Genomic DNA, 20,736 nt, shown 5'->3' with positions numbered 1-20,736 from the left:
ATAACAGGTTCTCTGACCTAAGAACATCTTTTTAGATGTATAAGACACACTTACAACTGTACAACACAGGACATACATATTTGATCTGTCTCATTACTTTGTGCAAGGGCCATTATGCTATATACCCAACGGCATTACAGAATAACTTATAACATCATCCTGTAATACTTACGCAGTTTAACTAAAGGCTCATATCTTACAAAAATAGCCTGCAGTGGATATTATTGCATTTAATTTCTAGGGCACACCTTGGATTTTTAAGACTATTAAAACAAAATGTTATTGTAAAGTAAAATAACCACATAAAGAAGGAGGAAAATGATCTGTCTGTTGATAGAATGTACCTTTAACTCCTTTGTAACATGTAGTATAGTATAGTATAGTGTAGTATAGTTCTATACTACATGTTACAAAGGAGCTAAAGATACATTCTATCAACAGACAGATCAGACTTACATGTTATTTATTTTCATCCAGTCATGTTTGCACCTCTAGCGCTAATAATATAAATTATATACATCATGGCTTATTAATGTCACCTATTAAAAGGCCATAGAACATGGGAAGTCATTATTATAGCCGTGTAGCCATACCCACTATCCTATATATCCTAAATGGTACTTTGAGCTACTGCCTAGGGTGCCTCATCGAAATAAGTCGTTGCCAACTGGTATCAAATAAAAACTTTTAGAAACTCTGCACTTGCTTTGCTTCAGATATTAAAGTAAAATCATTCTTACGGGAACAAAGAGGATATTGGTTGAAGTTTCGCACCAGTGCAGGCGCCTACTCTACTTCCTTGTAAGCACAATTTTACTCTACTATGTATCTAAAGAAAAACAAGTGAAGCGTTTCATACTTTGGTTGGCGCTACCTTGGAGGCATCTTACTCCAAGCACCCTGCAGGATCCAAACAGGCTTCAGAATCCAGCAGCGCCTCTGACCAGACTGTAGCTTGCGCAGCAGGATGGGAGTTTTAGGCTATGGTCATTGGATATGCCTCAGGATGACTATACACCATAGTTTCACATTGGGCTGTCACTATAGCATGTGCGGGCTGGACTCAACCATCAGGGAAACTGAAAAGCAAGGGTGTCCTTCAAAGGTCTGTTTTAATAACGTTTTATATGAAGAGATTTGCCTTGCTTATGACTTATCCAGGTTATAGGCTTCAAATATGTCCTTTTAGAAGCTTACTAGAAATAGAAATGGAAACTAGATTTAAGATGTCGGTTGTAAGGGGGCCATATCTTAAGGATGCTTACAAAAAGATGGAGTCAATGCAGCCTTGGGAAGGCGTCACAGTTGAACGTGGGTTCTGTTATACTTAGTGTCGCTGGTAAAGTATTAAAAAGTGCTCTTCGGGCGGGAGGGATATTTGGTTTGGCACTGCAGGCCCTCTGCTGATAAAAGTGGTGACCAGGACAGTAAGAAGGAAGCAAATACAACTCTGTCAAAAGACCGATACAATTATACGGTGTAATCTCTGGCAGGGAGGGGGTTAACGGAGCAGTTTTTTTTTTTGGACTAGTGTACCGAGTTTTGTTCATTTAATGTTGCTGTTTTATCAATAAAGATTTTGCTTTGCTAGAAGCTATAATTGTGAACATGTGTGATGTCATTAGACAATGGCGCAGCAGAGTCTGGTTATATTTTATTAATAAATAAATAGAAATATGTTGCAGAGATAGAAAAACTGGGATGGTCTCTCCTTTCATCACGTGTAAGTGGTTTCTCGGGCGCCTTTCCAAAAGGACTATGTCTCTCTTTTTTGTCATTTCAAATGCATACAAAATTGCATGATAAAGATTGCATTAAAAAGCCTCCGGAGAGTTATCACAGTATGAATGATTTGGTATGGTCCACTGCTTCATGGTATGGCCGGTATCTCAGTATACAGTCCTTAACGTGTCCTAGAAGCTTTCAAGGCCTTTCTATAGCTGTGGTGCTGTAGCACCCTGGTGGCAGGTTATCACGGATGTCCCTCAGGCTCTGAATGTCAATGAGCATCCCGCTAATCTCTGTGTCTACGCTGAGAATCCTCTGTCTTTGGCGCTCAGCTGCCAGCTCCATATCTTTCACTGCCGGCCTGAGACGTTCAGATAGCTGAGAACGAGCAGAGCGCAAACTGAGTTCTAGCTCGCTGAGACCTTCTTCGTTACCAACCAGTGGCCGGTCTGTAAGAGAAAAGAACCATGTCAGCTGAAATTATAGACAGAGCCATTTTTAAGCAAAAGACTACTACATAAAGGTGCTCTTTCGCCTGCTGTTTGGATAATAACCATTTTATAACCAAATACAGCTGCCTGGAAATGTCGTTTCATCATGTCAAATTGGATCCCATTCATATTTTCTTGAGCAATGTATAGTTTTAGCTTGTAATCATATGACAAACAGGGCTCTGATAGCTTGAAAGTCTTATGTAACATGCATATACTTTAAGAAAGGAACTTATTAATTACTAAAGAGACATTCCAGCCATCATATACACCTTAATGAATCTGATAACTGCATCGTCCCATTAAATCTCCCCTTGCAAAGAAATGCCCTATATGCAGCTTTCCCCAACCCCAGTTATATGCTTTGCAGGGGTGTGTTTGGTTAAATACATTTCCCTGCATGTGATATACTTAATGCCAGCTCCAGTGCTGGCCCAGCAACCATACCTGGCAACTCTCCGGGTGAAGGGCCGGAATCTTAGGGCCACACAGTTTGGAGCCGACTCCCTCATATTCTACCCAGATTAAATGATATCTGAACCACCCAATTAGTACATTTTCTACCAGTATGCTGCTTAAATGCAGATGATGCAAATAAACTGAATTTGTGCCATGGGCTATTAAAAGGTTAATACTTAAATAGTCTCAGGGTTAGCTTATTTAGAACGTTCCTAGGTATGTTTGCAACACTACTGGCGGGGGTCGGTTCAGTGCTCTGTGGGCATGTGCGGAAAGCACACCCATTGATGGGAGACTTTTCCTGCCACTGATTGGCTGCTTCAAAAAACCTTTGGACCATGGAGGAGAGTAGCTGCAGGGCTACGGCTTCTTCCTTAGGTGTTTTTTCAGTTTTGGTTTCAGTTTTCATATTAAAGTATTTACAGGGTTAACACAAAATTCTTCTTTGGTGGGGTGTCAGGGACAGTAAGTGGTCCATTTAACTGGTTTGTTTAAATTAATATATTAGCTCAGCATACAGCCCAACAGCTGTTCCAATCCAGAACAAATCATAGCAAATGTGTACAAAAAGCCCAGCATTTATTTTATATAAAACCTGTCCCATCCTTGTATCGTAGACCAGATGCCAGAACACAGGAAGACTTGCTCATCAAAGCCGCAGCACGCACAAAAATCAATGGCACTGTATTGATCACATGCATTAGATATACATGCATGGGAAAAATTAATGGCCTAGTGTTTAGGGGAAGAGACTGATCCCAGTACCCGGGGGATTTAAATCAGGGTATTCCCAGAAAAGAGATGCAAGCAGCTGCAACCCCTCCAAGTGTTGTGCTTATTTCAACTGAACAGGAAAATGTTACTTTAGTCAAACTAAACCTCACCAGACAGCATAGTAATTATAACCAGAACCCACTGAATATATATATATGTTCTGGTTATTTTCTGCTCAGATTTATAGTTCATTTGTTACAATTATTTTAATCCAGATGCAATAGACTTTAGCGTAAAATAGCATCAGCCAATATATCTTACATTGCTTTGCTCATTCACCAATAAAAGTAGATTTTCCTAGTTAACATGAATTGTTGACTGTATAACATTAAATTGTTCACATATATATATATGAATCTAATGTATAGATTGAAAGCCAGATTATCAGGTTTTGAAACTGCTTGAAATACTAAAGCCCCCTTATACCCATCAGAAGATTTCTGGCTGAATTTGTTTATTGTGATTATATCTCTGGTCTGAAATTCAATTTTGTATAATGTGCTGACAAATACAAACTTTCACGAGCTGAATTGTTAATAGGTTTGTAACTCAATCACTATATGCAGGGGCAACTAAAACCATCACTGGATCAATTAACCTTGTCACTTACCCATCAAACTGAGCATGTGATCCAGAGCACTGAGTGTGGCAGTAACTGCATTATCGGCGCCCGAAGCACCGGCCTCAGCTTCCAGCGCGGTCTGCACAATCTGACATGAAGGTAAGAAGTGAGCGAATGAGTGCCGGTCGGGCAAATAAAACATAACATACCAATAAAGAAGAAGAAAAATGTCATAAAACGTTATAAAAAAACTCATATATTCTATTGGCCTTAAAGTTATTAACCTGCTGTATGCCAGGGGAATGAGCATCCTAATACGTTTCAGTAAACTAAGTAATTCTGAATATTTCTATTTCTCGTTGGTTCATATGTGTTCATTGATCACGTTGGATTCCCCCTTCTAATTGACATTCCATAGGAGCTGGCTTAGTTAAGGTATTCTTACCCCTTCTGCAGCCACGCCGTCTCTCTCAGCAGTCCGAGTCCTGGTATCTAGATCATCTGCTGTACCTTTAGTCATCCTGACCAGCCCTGCAAATTCACGCTCCAAAGCAAGAGCCATTTCCGCCGAACTGTTGGCATCCTGACCCATCCGCAGCATGTCCTATGGACCACATCAAGGAATGGGTTAAAAACACATGGTTTTTAAAGATTTAGTGAAACAAGTTAAAAGTATACATAAACGTACTATGCAGGGACATAGTGAGTGCAGTATTAGTAAGATGTGTATATTAAGGCTGTTGTTACCATACTATGTCAATAAGGTATAGCTAGTAGCCGTTTCAAGCATAAAGTCATCGGGCAGAAGACCCCCTTCATGCTGTAGATTAGAAATCCCTTTGGCTGTTGAGGGTTAACCGTCCCTTGTTAGGTCTAATAATGTTCTCCCCATTGGATGCACAAGACAAAGAACTAATTACTAATACATTAATAAATTATTTAAAAACTGAAATACAATATTCCAAAAGTGTGTCTGTGAAACGCAGTAGCATAATAATTTAGTAGCCAGAGTCTGTATGAGATTTGATTAGGATACAAATAGAGAAAATTAACAGGTTTGTAGAATATTTGCTTGTATTCATGGCAAGACTTACCAGTTGAATAGCGTTTGTAATGCTTTGAGCCTCTCCTGTGTTGCCCGTTGCCATATTTGCATCTCTTTCTGCCCCTTGCAGCATATTTCCAGCTCTTTCTGAGTTATCTGTTGCCGCTTCAACCCGACGTCGGATTTCAGGGAGAAGCCTCATTGCATCTTCAGCCTCGCTGCGTCTGTCTCCTACTTTTTCGTCAAACCCTATTGGGATGAGATGAAACTTTAATACTTAATAATCTCAATACAAAAAAAAGAAATCACCTGGTGCGCTTTAAGTGCTGGATGAAGAAAGATGCCCCCATTAACTCACCCTTCAGGTTGCTGAGGATACCCTCAATGTCGTAGTAGGTGCTGTTCCCGGTACGCATAGCCTGCTCTGCTTTGATCTTGGCGGCATTTGCCCGTGAGAGGAACTGGTCAGCCAACTGCAAGGCCATCAGAGGAGGCAAAGGGTGACCATGTGCACATTGACAATTGACAAATACTATTTATAGATAGATATTATTATTATTATCTTTTATTTATATAGCGTAAACAATTTACACAGCGCCTCTCACAGTTATCAGTAATTCCCCATCCAGGGACCCTATACATTATTTATCCCAGATGGGGCTGCACACTGCCCAGAACACCAATAAAAGGTCTGAAGCAAATATTTTTGGGGCCTTTAAACCCAACACCCTTTAGAACTTGGTAAGATGCAAACAATCATAGCTGTCCCTGTATGATATACATATGGGGTAATGTTTATGCCGGTGACATATGAGGTTTCGAAAGACCACATCATGCTATCAACACACAATATACCAAATTTCATCCAATAATTTCACAAACATCCCACATTGTTATGATGATGTATGTGGTGCAATCTTATTCACAAACAACAACAATACGTGTCAAACAAATTAGTTTTCATGCAAGATAATGTATTAAATGAATATAACTTATTGTAAATAAATGTCCAATGGCATGTCCTTTGGATTAATAGGAGGCTAAACAATGTTTTTCATGCCTCTTGCTAGCAGACATCTGTTCACATCTGGATAAAAGAGCAATTTACTTCTGCTGCAAAGACATACATATTCCCCTGTACCGTAATCTACGTTTTAGCTTGAGAGCTATACAATATATTGTATCTATTATTGTATTATGTATTTTATATATATAGAAATGAAGGGAGAAAAGACACAGGAGAATAAACATACTAAAGCTTGACATATCATACAGTATGTTGCTTAATGCAAAACCACAATTTCAGCATCATAGCACCAAGATACACAACATCTTATCTTTACACAATATTACAGTATTAATATTTACCACTCTGCTCTTTTGTCCCTCCTGGAGTTGCTCCTCTGCTTCCTGCTCCCAGACATTAAACTTGCCCTGGAGATTTTTGCTCTGAGATAAGTCCGCGTCCACCGAGTCTCTGAGTGCTGTGGATTCTGCCTGTAGACGCTGTAGCTGAGCCTTAAAGCCGATGGGTAGACATTACTTACAGGGATAATTATGTGTTTTCCATTCTAACAAGCGGTGACTCGAAATCACTATCATTACTATTGCGAGGGGTTTGTTGAAATCCCAGCTAAGATGAATGAACAGTTGCATACATATCCTGGGGTTCTGGCTCATAAAAGACAATACATGTAGCCCACGAGCTTCTGCTAACTTTTGTTCTTTCACGTAGTTTTAGTAGTTGTATTTATTTATCACACTTGCACAGGATGTTCATTAAAATGTTCTAGGTTTATATCTTGCAAGGTACATGAAAGTTTGTCACATGTAATGCATGAAAGCACATTAATGCTCTGGTGGCCACTTTATACATTTTTAAAAAGGAGTAATGGATATGTGCCATGAAAGGTGGGGCATTGCCTCCTGACTATTTTTCCACGGTCCCTCAAAATATTATGTGTCAAAAGTCTGATTACCTATCTGTCAATCAGTGAGACTTCAATATGTTGCTCATCCATCTCTTACTCAGATGGTCACAGTAATGTTTCCCAACCTCTGCTGTATTATTGAAAGACTTATAGATAGGACTCATCAAAACCAAATAGTCTTTTTTCGATGGACCTGTGTCAAAGATGGGATAATTGTACTAAATTGTGCCTCAATGACTGGAGCTTGGCAGTCAATGAACTTTGTACATGATGCAGCCTCCATATCTACAGCGGACAACCAAGACCAAGAAGACACTGGGATACACAGTACATTGGGCCAAAGGATTATGTGTTAGGGATGGAAGGTCTGTAATTCTGAGGTACCTGGAATTCCACGGAGTTCAGACGGGCAGTTTGTGACAAGGCACGGGCTGTCTGCATGCTTTCGTGATGAGATCGCTCTGCGGCGGCTGCAGACTGAATGGCCTCTGTCTCCAGTGCTCTGGCCTGCGTGCGAGCCTCCTCTAGTCTGCAAACACATAATATCATCCTGACTGTTACATGGGACAACATGGTGCTGACTCACAGGAAACAGTGAAAATGGGCTATAAGCATAGCCCCGATATTTCTGATGTCCAATCAGAACACCCGCATAGGGGGTTTGGACAGAGGAGGTAGCGGACACCCAGCCACCTTACCAAATGAGCCACCTCACGGTGTACAGCTGCAGAGCATCTGAGGTAGCCACATGGACCTACAATGGAGATCTGTGCCGCATCTATTTATTTTTTATAGCTTCCTATACTGGTCAAGGGACATCATAGGATCTCCGCAGCCAGTCCTTCATCCTCACAGCCCGCTAAAGCGGGAGAGTGCTGCAGCTGTGTATCGGTGGCTGAAGATATGGCTGAGAGACTCACCTTGCCCTAAGTCTCTCTCCGGCAGCAGGGTCAGCATCTCCAGAGCGCAAAATCTGAAGAACTTTCTGTGTATCTCCCTGGGCATCTGCTGCGTCCCGCGTGACAATCTGTGCTTCCTGCGCCAGCCTGCAAGAGACACAAAAACACAGCCCTGATGGTTAAGGGAGTACAATCTACACGGAGGGTATACCTTGAACATGAAAGGAACAGTCCAGTCCCCAATATTGTGTTTTTATTTCTAATGTATATTGAACGGACTCCAAAGTATTCACTGTCCCACCTTCCTCTTCACCCGGCAGCCTCTGCTGAAATCAAGAAGCACTTATATGTAAATTTCTGGCACATGCTCAGTAGTAGTTCCATCAAAGTTACTGAAGCAGCAGCCAATCACATGGATGCTATTAAAACAGTAACTTGACATGACATTAGTGTAATTGGCTGTTGTTACTCCCCCCCCCATTGATTTCAAAGGAAGCTCAACTCTCATTGGCTAAAATGGAGCTCTATAGAGCATGTACGCTATCTGCTTTCAGTCCAGGCAGCTAGTGGGGGGATTAATGGGACAGAAGCTCTACAATTTCTAGAGAAACGCCAGCAGCGATATGCATGGAAAGTGGACTCCAATATACGGTAACATGAAAACAGAACCGGAGTGCTCCTATGATTGATGATCAATGTGATTGGTCCTGTCACAGTTAGTCACGTTTTCTACATTATCACCAATTAAGTTTGCTTTTCACAATTAAAATGATGTGTCATTACCTGTTTGCTATAGTCTGAGCCTCCTGGCTGAGCTGTGCGAAAGTTCCGGAATTTAGGCCGGAATTCGTATTCGGAAATGTCTGTAAAATCACATGAAGAACAACAAATCGCTAAATATTTACATTTTGTCAATGATACGTTTATGCATTAATGACTTTAACCCAATTCTAAATATATTTGTTTGTTTTATGCAAAGCTTAACAATATTTGTAATTTTATATATCTTGAAGTTTGCAGTCTGTTTTAGAACACCTGTCTGAAAAGTATAATCATTCTTTCGTACATGTGCTAATATATATGATTATACAAATATAGGTTCATTGGCACTGTATAAAAATATGCGTTATAATGCCAGGGGGGGATCAAATGTAGAATAGCATGAACATTATCACATAACCCCCCCAAAAAAATAGAATGCATTATGAAAATATAAAAATAATATTGCAACACTGTGGGATCCTACACTATACAGACACAGCAGTTTTTCCTTTTTGCACTAGTGTCTATTAAAGCAGTGACGCTGTTGGATTGTATAAGCTGTCATGTCGATGTGGTGGGTAAGGTTTCGGTTACCATGCCAACCAGCTCCGCTTGGCTCCCTTGTAGCAGAATCCGCACATTGCCTATCTTCCCCCGTGCTTCCTGAAGCTGTCCGAGGTACTGACTGCTCTGGGCCTGCGCCACCTGGACCTTCCTCTGGGCTTGTTCCAGTTCATTCTGCGTCTCAGACTGGGATCCCTGAAGTCCAGCCAGCCGCCTCTGCAGAGATATCTCTGCACCTGGAGGAAAGATTTACAGACACACAAACACAGTTAATTCTCAGCTCATTCCATGGCTGCGTCACACGTGGCTCTGTCACTGGGTCACCGACATTGTGGTTCTTGCTCTATAACAATTACTATTTGGGTTATTTATGTACAAAGTGATAAATCATTCCGCAAGGACATAGATAAAAAAAACCAATTAAACATTTCAATATCAAGGCCCGCAAGAGGTAGTTGCATGAATAAGCAACAGTAAGATACAGAGTCATATACGCTTTCAAGAGCTCAGAGGTCCCTTCATCACATGGCATCAGAAGATTACATCTGAGTAACTTGTTCTATTAATGTTGGTTCGCTAAAGCGTATCACATGCATTTTGGACTATATTGTCTGGGATTGATACAACAATAGCCATTTTTAATCACTCTGTAGGCTATGTTGAACAGCTTTTTGAACTATGAAAGGCTCCCCCAGCTGGGTAAGCACTTTATTGAACACCAGTCATTGCCCGTTTCCATGGCTCTACCTTAGATCCTTACCATGCGCAGCCTCAGACTCTCTTAGCATTTCGCGCGCAGCTGCCTCTGCCTTCCTCATTCTCTTTTCTAGCTCCCCTCTGGCTGGGGACTGTTGGTTGCTATTAGCTCCCATCAGCCCATGTAGCTCCCTCTTGTACAGATTGATCTATGAACAAATTGATCAGAAGGAATATACTTTAATATACTCAGAGTTCTTGCCAGCTTTAAAGCAATATATAATGTACCTGGATCTAAAGTATAAAATAGACACATGCAAGAAACAGAGCAGCTATCATCCAGGTAAACAAAAACCCCAGGTGGGAACCTGCTGTCCTCATGGCCTTACCTTCTCGCTGACCTGGCTGTAACAGCTGGGGCACTGCGGGCGATCACAATTCTCACCCTCGAAACCAGCTCTACACACACAGGAACCATCTTTCTGACACCCTGAATTTTCAGCTCCCACAGGGTGGCAGTAACAGGCTGTAGGAGAATGAATATATTAGCATTAGGGCCATAAATTGCTTTATTATTCAGTGGTGTAGCGAGAGAGTTTGAGATATAATGTTAGAACATAAACAGTGAGTACCAATTTCTTTGTACACAGCGTTCAATACCAAGCAGTATCTAGGAAAGCTGCAAGAGTGTGAAAGGTGCAAATGGTTCAATAATTGGAAAACGTTAACCATGCAGTTAGATAAGAAATACATCAAATATATCTAGATTCGTCTTATACCTCTGCACTTGAGCTCTGGATTAGGATCCAGTGGGTTCCCGTAGAAGCCTTCTCTGCAGCTATTACAGTAGAACCCGCCGGTGTTGTGAATACACTTGAGACATTCCCCGGTCACTCTGTCGCAGTTTCCCTCTACAGTAGGATCAATATTGTTATTGCATTCACAGGGCCTGCAGAGACGAGGAGGTCCACGTAGTCCCTGGGGGTCTCCAAAATATCCATCGGCACATACGTCACAGCGGGGCCCTGGGTTATAAAAAATAGTCATAAAAATGAAACAACCTTACATTTCACAATTACCGCCATGTGCATAACTGGGAACAGGTTTCCCCAGAGTCTCTGTTCTCTAGATGGGGGAGAGGAGTTTAGTGCTGCCCACCCACTTCTCTCCTAATCCCCGCCCACTGCAGCCTACTTCCTGCCCACTTAAATCAAACTGGGGCTGGCCCTGCATGGCTAGCCACACCCCTAAAAGAGGGAGAGCTCTGCCTAGCCAACCTGTGGCAGTTTCCACTTGTGGAAGTGATGATTTGACATTCATATGGATTATTTAATATTATAATATATTATAGCTATAGTCCTTCTTTGTACATCATCGCTATTTCCTCTTAAAGGTAGAAAAAGGCAGTTTTGAAAATGTAGTTTTGGAAGCAAACAAACAAAACTTTCTTCTTTTCTTGTTGTTAATAGCAAATGTATCACAATGTAGCGGCCTACTAAACCTGAAAACATTAGTCCAACATCCTAGAACTCTTTGCCGGCCCCTGTGACCTACCTCCCAGTCCAACAGGGCAGTCATCACATACAGGTTCCTGAGTTTCGGGGGACAATGAGCATCCAATACCAGTGCTGCATGGACAAGGTAAACAGTTCTGGGGGTCCCGCGGGTCATTATAAAGTCCATGTGGGCAATCAGCACAATCGTTATTTAGATTCTGATCTCCAGAATAACAGTCACCTGGTGAGGGTTTTCAAAAAGTTGTTGTTTAAACCGTGTAATTCAATGCCAGCGGAAGGATGCAGGCAGTCGGAATGATGGGATTAAATGAGGCTACTCACCGGTATCTGGGTCACACACACCTCCGCCCTGACAGTTACAGGGAACACAAGCACTAAAACGGCCAAGCCCTGGAGACTGCCGGCGGTATCCAGGGGCACATCTCTCACAGAAGTGCCCCTGGTAGCCTGCAGGGCAAACACATTTTTCCACCCAAGGAGCAGGTTCTCCAGGGACAGGACGAGCTGATACCAGAGTGACAGCTTGGAGATATCCTGTACCTTTCAGACAGAAAGGGCAAACAACAAAAGTGTTAATATTTCCCATATAGATCTGACAATACATGTTATATATGTATATATGTATGTTGTATGTTAAGAAATGTACATCATCATGATCTTTCTGCCTTCTGTTACAATAAAGTGCTAAATAATACAACCACAGCTTTCCAACCATCTTTTGTAAAAAACAAAAACAAAAAAAAACCTGTGAGTTTCCCAGTAGCTGTGACCTACAGAGTGAATTATTTTCTAAAAGATAAGAGGTGCCACTTACTGTACTCTCCATAAGTTCCGCGGATTTGAAGTGAAGTCAAATTACTCAAAAGACGTCGGAAGTCAAGGTGGCTAAGACGAGGTGTCCAAGGGCTCCCAGATAGCTCATCCAGCCTGAAGAAATAGGGTGAGCAGCAACATATTACCAGAAGGATAAAGAATAATTAAGGTGGAAATCAGCATGCACACCAAGCAGAAAGATGAACAGAAAGAAAGAAAACGAAGGAAGCTTTGGTGTGCAAAGACTGAATAATGTGTGACTTGGAGTTTATCCTATAAGTCTATGATATTTGATTAATTGAAATAAGACCTTTACCTGAATGAATATGTTTGAGGCAGCCGGCACGGCAGTGCAGTTTTGGAAGACGTAAGAGGGGCATAAATTCTCAAGCCATTACCCTCCAGCACTAAGTCCTCAGCCCCTGCCCTGTGACGCCCTCGATCCACACGGAAACTTACAGTCAGTACCTGTCCATAGCTCACAGACTGATCTCCCAGGAACTGTGCTACACAAAGAATAGGAGGATTGGGTTTTTAATCACAATTCATGGCATTATTTAACAAACAATAGATGCCCTCATATATTATAATAAAAACAATGTAACAAATATTGATGTTGACCATAGCGTCTGCCTTAGACTCAGCAACAGGGAGAATCACAATATGTGGATATGCTCATGACTGCTCTATCTTACTATCAACTTACTATCAAAGTACTAAAATCTATTAATGAATGGTGCATAGGAATAAGGCGAAGTATAATTACTAATCATTTTCTACACATAAAAGTAGGAAAGGGGGTTACTACTCCTTTAGGAATTATGTCTCCACATGCCTGTGATGTTCACTATTTTCCAGGCTGTACCATCTTCATGCCAGAATCAAATATTCTTTATTGAAACTCATAATCATTTGCTTCACTTTCCATTCTATCTTTTGTTTGACTGCTACAAGAACCTAAACACCATATCAGGAATACAGAGATTCTGGGAAGTAAACTGTTTAACCCCATACCTGGGGCATTAAAGTACAGAGGCTCTCTTTGTCTCGATGCTAGGTAGACCTCTTTTTGGTGTCGAGACATCCGAACAGGTACAGGTGCTGGGGACCCATCTTTTAAGACTGCGCTCCAGCCTTCTGTGTCTGCAAATATAGATAATTAGAAATTAACAAAACTAAAGAAAACCACTACTGCTGTAAACACTGACAAAGCACAGGCAGCATCAGGCTCACATAGCGAACACTCAGAATGTTTGACTAAATAAGTCCTTGTAAATGGAAGCTCACACGGTATATACTTCCAAGTGGACACTATTAATAGGAAGAGCCTTACAAGCGGCTCTTAGCAAGAAACCCACTCCGGTATTTCTGTTAACAGCAATACAGGAAACTGACAGGAAGTGCACAATGACTGATTGCTGTAAACAGGAAGTTTACATTGAATAGTTACTGTTAACAGGAAGCTCATTCTAATAAGTCAGTGGTATGACATTTTAAGAGTGCACCTGAAGTGCGCCATCCGCTTCCTCCACGTTTTTACCTTTTTGGAAGGAGGAAGTGATGTTTCTCACACTGTGTTGACTGGAGCTGCTGCATGACGTAGAGTGACCATGGCAAAAACAATTCAAACAGCCTTCCGTGCGTGCTGCATCCATGTGGTAATATCCAGGCTTACACCTATCATGGAACATGACATATTTCATTAGACTGTGCTGTAACACAATGCACGGCACTGCTTTCTATGAAGTGTCTCACAGCAATACAGAGCTTCATCCTACTGGGCTCCAGGCAGGATTCCGAATTACAGGACCCCATTTCGCCCATTTTTTTTCTTTTTCATAATAGACTGACTTGGCTAGTCTTAAACCCATTACGATTACAGTATCAGCCCACTGCACATTACAGTATTGGCTTTATTTTTCCCAATAAATGATTTAATGTCAGTAGGTTTAAAAACAACAACAACATGATTATACACACAACAATGCTGTTTGTATATTTTTTATGCCTCATATCAGGGCAAAGAGCTAAATGTGGAGCGATCATCAGGAATTATTCCATTGGCTTCCTTGGTGGCTGCTTCACATTTGGAACTCATACCCAGAGACCATGTGACCCGTTGAATTAATACATTCTGATAATGGTGAATAAGGAGATTGCTTATTTATATGCAGCATTAAAAATAAAATATCATATTTAACCCATTCATTTTGTTAGAAACAGTTAGTAGATTGTAATTTTTATTGGTTGAGGAGTTTGTATGAGTTCACTCCAGCCAATAGGAATTAGACTCCATCTGCTGCAGGGACTGTGCACTGAAATACAGAAGACAGGCCCCGAATCGTCTAAATCTTGCTTCTAACGCAGTCATCATAATGACAATATGACAATACAATAATAGTATTTAATATTGCAGCCCATCAACTGTCATGTTCAAAAATATTAAGGAGAACTTCATTATATTTTCATCATTTTCAGGTTATGTTTATGATTGTTCGACGGGAATCCAACCCTATAGACATTACCATAATTCCTCTGAATTATTTTTAAAACCACCCAAGCTTGTGATTGTCTGGCAACCAGTGTAAAAGTTTAGGAAATACTTAGTTTAAAAGCCCACCTTATAGAAGCTGAGATTGGTGGCAGCCTATGGCACAGTCAGCATCATCCAATGAATTTCTTGTCCTGAAGTTCTCTTCCCCCACCCCACCCTTACAAAGGCTGCTTGAACCAATCAGCAACAATTTAACATGAAGAGAGAACTCACTTAATTGGACAGAATAATAAGGCAGATCCTTAACAGAACATGATTAAAGCTCCCTTTGGTATGCATCAGGTGGGATTTTGATACATAAATGTTGAATCCGTTAATCTTGAAGCCCGACTACATGAGACTCTCAGTGAATTGCAACATGTAGGATCCACTTTATTGTTATATCTACCTGTCACATCGCTCTCCAGTAACGGCAGATTTGCACGCACATGTCCCTTCTGTGTCACATCCTTGAATACTGCCTGCTGGGTCACACTGACAGCCGTGTCTCCTGCATGGTGTAGGAAATACATTAGTCTCACCATTTACAGCATTATGGTATCTGTTCACTGACCCACGTCTACCCATGGCAGCAAACTATGAAAGTGGAATAATCTGTAAATTGACAGAAGACTCTTCATCATGACACTAAACCTTTTTAGGTAAGAGCATTATTATGGAATGACAAAGGACCTTATGTGTTTTACTCACTAGGGACTTAAGAAGCCATTATATGTTTATTCCCGGTAACTGAACACTAATTATATGCAAACGTGAAAACCAAGGAAATTACGGTATGCTACATCTTAGAAAAAAGGGTGATGGTCAATGTATGTGTTAAAGGAGCCCAATTCCATACATTGGAACCACAACACATGCTGTATCCATACAAGCATCCTGTATGGAATGTTAGAACTGGGTTCTCTAGTATTCCCAGCTTTCATTTATAAACTCATTTTATATCCTCCTCCTTTCAAGAAAGCATTATGTACGTTAACATCCATTACCTGCATCCGGTCTCCGTGAGGGAGTGGAATCCGGGCTGGCATCGGTCACACTTCTCACCCATCACACCCGGCTTACAGCTGCAGCGGCCAAAGTTATCACACTGTGTGCTGAGGGAGCCTGCATTGAGAGGAGAAATAATAAAGAAATATATATTTGATCTTCTCTGGGCCATCGGTGAGGGCAAAATAGGTGGCTTCCCAAAGCTTTGGCAATACTGAGATGCCCATTGATGCCCCAATGGCATTGCCACAGCAGAGGTGCAGTGTGAGAAAGGCTATGGCCAAGCCACAGCTAGACCACCAGAGCTGATTACTTCCATTATATCAGGGGGCTCAGAAATTATTTTTTTATGGGGGGGGTATCAGCTCAGGTGAGTGACAATAATATTCAATAAATCAAAGGATAGAGTGGGAAGAAGGCAAAAGGAGAACAGTGGTCTGGGTTGCAAAAAAAGAATGTAATAAAAAGCAGTGAGGGGAGAAGGGCAAAATCGTTAGAGGAGGGGGAAGCATAATAGGATACGGAGAGTGAATGCTAAGGTGGAAATAGTGGGGAAAAGCTGAGAGGACAGGAGAAAAGGCTGCGGCTCAGTGGGGAAAACTGACACTGGAGGAGAGAGAGGGAAATACAGATGAAGGGAAGGATGAGTAGAAATTATGTGACCCTTTTAACTCAATTTTAGACAGTGTGGTCATTATATTCACGTGGACAAAGAATGGCAAAAAGGTTGGGTGTCGCATATGAATTGGAAAAAGGAATTTGACATACCTATAGAATTGCAGTAGCAGGGTACACAGGTCCCCCCACGCTGTGGGTAATATCCCTGCTTGCATCTTTCACAGTTTGGACCATCGGTGTCTCCCATGCAGTTGATACAGCGAAATCCATTGCCCGTCTGTGCCAGCAGGTCAGGGTCAAACACGCACTGCTGGGAGCGACCATTGCAGTTGCAGACAGATGCAAAGACTAAGCCACGTCGTCAAGGCCAAATGGGTTGAACAGAGAAAGAAGGGAGAAAAAGAAATCTGTTAGCTATTTTCTCAATTTAACTTAAATCAACCGAGCTAATCGTTTTGAACTTGTTAACAAAAACACAAAATTAGAAAAATCAGTCTCCACATGGCAATTAATGAGAGATGCCAAAATCAACTGCCTGTCCCAGAGGTGTTCATGATCTACGTATTTGTCAGCCAACAAAAAGAGAACGCTAGGTTTAGTGAATAGACCGTTGAGGCTTTGGGACACCTCATCTTGCACCTTTTGCCACCCCTAATCTGTGCCCTGTGTTTATCTACAGCTCCGATATCTAGAAATGCAGCCTGCACATCCTATCCAGACTGTGCCAGTATTTAAATTAATCGTGTGTTTGCATGCATATGCTAGTCTGGACAAAGATCCCAAAGTACCCACTTTACTGAAGTCAAACAAAGAGCTGAGTTAAGTGCACATTGCATACGACAGAAGACACTTTGTTAAACGACCAGGCCCATTGCCAGCCTGGGGCCTATTTCCAGCAGGGGTCCTCCACCAGACACTATGCCAAGCTCTCTCCCAACAGTTCTCACACAAACTACTCCTACCAGCCTTTTGTCAGGTTATAACATGATTACATTCCTGTCTTATTAGACTATATAAAAGAAATGCCTGTTTTTATATGTATAGAGACGTGCACAGTCCCACCCTTCCAGGAATATGTGATCATTCCAAAACTACAATAAGTTCTGTGCACTTTATGGTGGTTTTTTAGATGCACTACATCTAGCTATTAGAGCCACACACAGAACCATGTACTTCCTGTGTGACAGTTCCTTGGACGGTGCCCACCGTTCTCCCCGTTATATAACATGGACTGCTTCCCTGATTTCCCTATTAATAACTTATTTGCCTTTGAATTTAAATCCAGTTTTATTCTGTTTGCCACATAATGCAAATGTTCATCATAACTATTCCTCACAAGTAGGTATACTTTAGTGTCTGTCATTCCTAGTCCCTTCTCTGGCATTCCAATGACCAGCTACTAAGCTCTCAAGCGCATCAACTAACAAGAACCCCCCCCCTGAGCAGTGCCATTTGTTACTTATGGAAACCCCCAACATGTAAGCACCCAACTAAACAATGCCATACCAGTATGCATGACCTGAACTCCACTCATCTATTTAACACCACACATCTAAACATCCCACACATTCTAACCCAAATACAATACCCTGGTAGACATTTAAAAATGTGAATCCAAACAGCACCTCATTGATGGTCATGGAGTACATTTTCCAACCATCATAACATAAACAAGTAGGCACCCTTTAAAATGTTGTTCTATTCAAACATCTGTAGACTCTATGCTAACCATTATTGGTGAGATGTTAATGAGTTGAGGTCAAACATCTCATGATGCATTGAGTAAAACTGAGATTTCTTGCGTATTGCCTAGCCTAATGCATGCAACTATGTATCATGGAGGGCCAGCTATGCCTTTCGAACAAGACAGCCTTGCCAGTGTTGATCCTTCAGAACATCTTTCAACTCTATTCACCTAAATGTACTTTTTGTGAATAAAACCCATACAGTACTGAATGCAGTGATTCCTCATCCTTGGGGTGCACTATTCAAAAGTTCACAGTGACCAGAAACACACTGTTGTCTGCTTTTCTAAAAAACTAAATTCCATTTATAACCGGGCTGAGCTGCACCAGGTGTGACTTAAAATATAACAGATACAGGGAATCCAAATCTGATGGAAGAAGAAGGTGGGAGAGCTCAGGTACCTGCACGCACTAAATGATTTTCCATGCATTTTCTTCATTGCACATCTATCAATCCCTGACAGCCATAAATCTTTAGGAGATTAACTGTGCAATCTATTGCAAAACAATGTATATCAGTCACATAAAGCATTAAATTCGCCAGAGGGGGCAGACACATTAGGAGCTAGTCTATATGTTACAGATAATTGTTTAGATACTTGTCGAAAAGGTCACAGCAGTAATATTTTAGAAGGCACTACTCTTGAGGTTTGCCAGGACCTGAGATACAAGCGTACTCCCCAAACGTCCACTTCCAGTAGGTCACCCCATATCCCCAGGGAGAGGAGAATCAGGCTGCTCACCTTCTATACTCAGGGTCCCTGCTGCCACAGACAGAATGAACAGGAAGGACTGGGTCTGCCTTAGAGACCTCCATTGCCCCATCGTTATAGAGATGTAGGACCCTGGGTGCTCTGCAGCTGCTTCCGTAGGCTTATTTCTGTCTCCGGTTCTTCGTTCTCTGTCTAAGTGTCCGTCAGGTGTGTTTTATGAGATCCGTGTAACCTGACTCATTACAGACACAAAGATCTCCTGTCGTGACTCACTCTCTGATTAAGCGCCCCACCCTGGTTTCCTTCTTCACATATACACAAGAATTCCTGCCGCAAAGTATTTTGGAGGTTTACACAAACACTGCAGGGATAATGGTGGCCCATTGAGAGTTTAGGGAGTTGTAGTCCTATATATGACAGGCATACATGTCTATATATAAAGCTTCCACGTTAGTTCATAGATTTTAATTTTCTTTAATTCAGCTATCGCCTGTGGAGCAGCTTAGAAGGTCATAGGACTATAAAACCACCCTCAAACTCATGTAATTTCCAATATTAAAACAGATATAATGTACATCAAACTATATATTGCAACAAATCTCTGTTCAGCACTGTTTTTCTTAAAGTATAAAACCATTTTCCTATAGCAGTGTCCAAGGGCAGTGATGGAGGTCTCCAGTCCTAGAAGCTGGGCTCCAAATACCTATCCAAAAATGGAGTTCTAAGATGGTACATGTCCACTGCCATTCTTATACATCTTTATAAATCACCCTAAAGTGTCAGTAGCATATTGGATTATACTTATTCTTTGCTTCCTATGACCGTACAAACATGATTGATATTTGTTGCATATTTATAGGGACATGTTCATGGGTAGCATTCCCAGCCATGAAGTAGAAGAAGGAGATCAGCATTCACCCGCAGATTATTCTGTACAAATCAGCACAATGCCCATCAAGTGCACATTGTATTGTGGGCAGAGGCGATATTCACAATATCAGGGAATTTTAGGGTGCTTGCACCATTGCTATGGTTGTATAAAACATTCACACCCTCATCCCTTTCCTCTGTGTTACTGGGGTTATTGTGACCTAGGTGTGATGTTTTCCATCAAGACTTGTCATCTTAGAGATTGCAAGTAACCAAAGAAGTACATTTGAGATGTTTTAATATGGGCTGGAGCTCTGTGATCCAGAGACAGGAAGTAATGAGATAATCAGACACCGCCAGAAGAAATGATTGTTGCAGGGGTCAGAGTAATGACTCCCAGCCTGAGTCGCAAAACATGTCTGGAGGGAAGTAAGCCAGAGGTTGTGGTGAGACACTCCCGTCCTGCACAGATTGTCTGCCCTCAGGCAACGCAAGACAAACAGGGAAGCTGGTAGGGAGGTGTGAATCGTCTACTCAGCTCCCAGTCACAGTCAGGCCCAATGTTTCCATAGCAACTTGACAACAATTTAGGCACACTGCCTCTAGGTGGTCACAAGTCCTGTTGTAATCTGTGGTATAATCAGCATATCCCCCTCTTAAAATGTCTGTTCCAATTACACAAACCATTAATGAGCAAAAAACGTATGGCCCTTATTATTGAGTTTCTGGGGTTCCTCTACATCTAGTGGAAGCGTCTAGTAGTAACAACAGCGCAGCCATGAAGTGGTAGGTGGTGCACACATAGCATGTAAAATATGCCTGTCCTCTGTAGCATCACTCAATGCAGAGATCCAAACTGCCTCTGTGCGCCTGGAGCTTCACGAAATGGGTTTCCATGGCCAAGCAGATACACAAAAGCTGAAGGTCACCATGCACAATGCCAAGCATCAGCTGGAGTGGTGTAAATCCCCCGCCACTAGACTCTGGAGACCTGGAAATGTGTTCTCT

General features: G+C 41.6%; 1 pseudogene; it reads right to left on the bottom strand.

The window, feature by feature from the left end:
- Positions 1 to 1,923: 1,923 nt before the first annotated feature.
- Positions 1,924 to 18,970, bottom strand: LOC149288413 (laminin subunit gamma-2-like; annotated as a pseudogene).
- Positions 18,971 to 20,736: the final 1,766 nt, after the last annotated feature.

Source organism: Sceloporus occidentalis, unplaced genomic scaffold (genome assembly GCF_023333645.1).
Source record: "Sceloporus occidentalis isolate IW3139 unplaced genomic scaffold, rSceOcc1.0.p SCAF_51, whole genome shotgun sequence".
NCBI lineage: Eukaryota > Metazoa > Chordata > Lepidosauria > Squamata > Phrynosomatidae > Sceloporus > Sceloporus occidentalis.
This window is presented reverse-complemented; position numbering and strand designations above follow the sequence as displayed.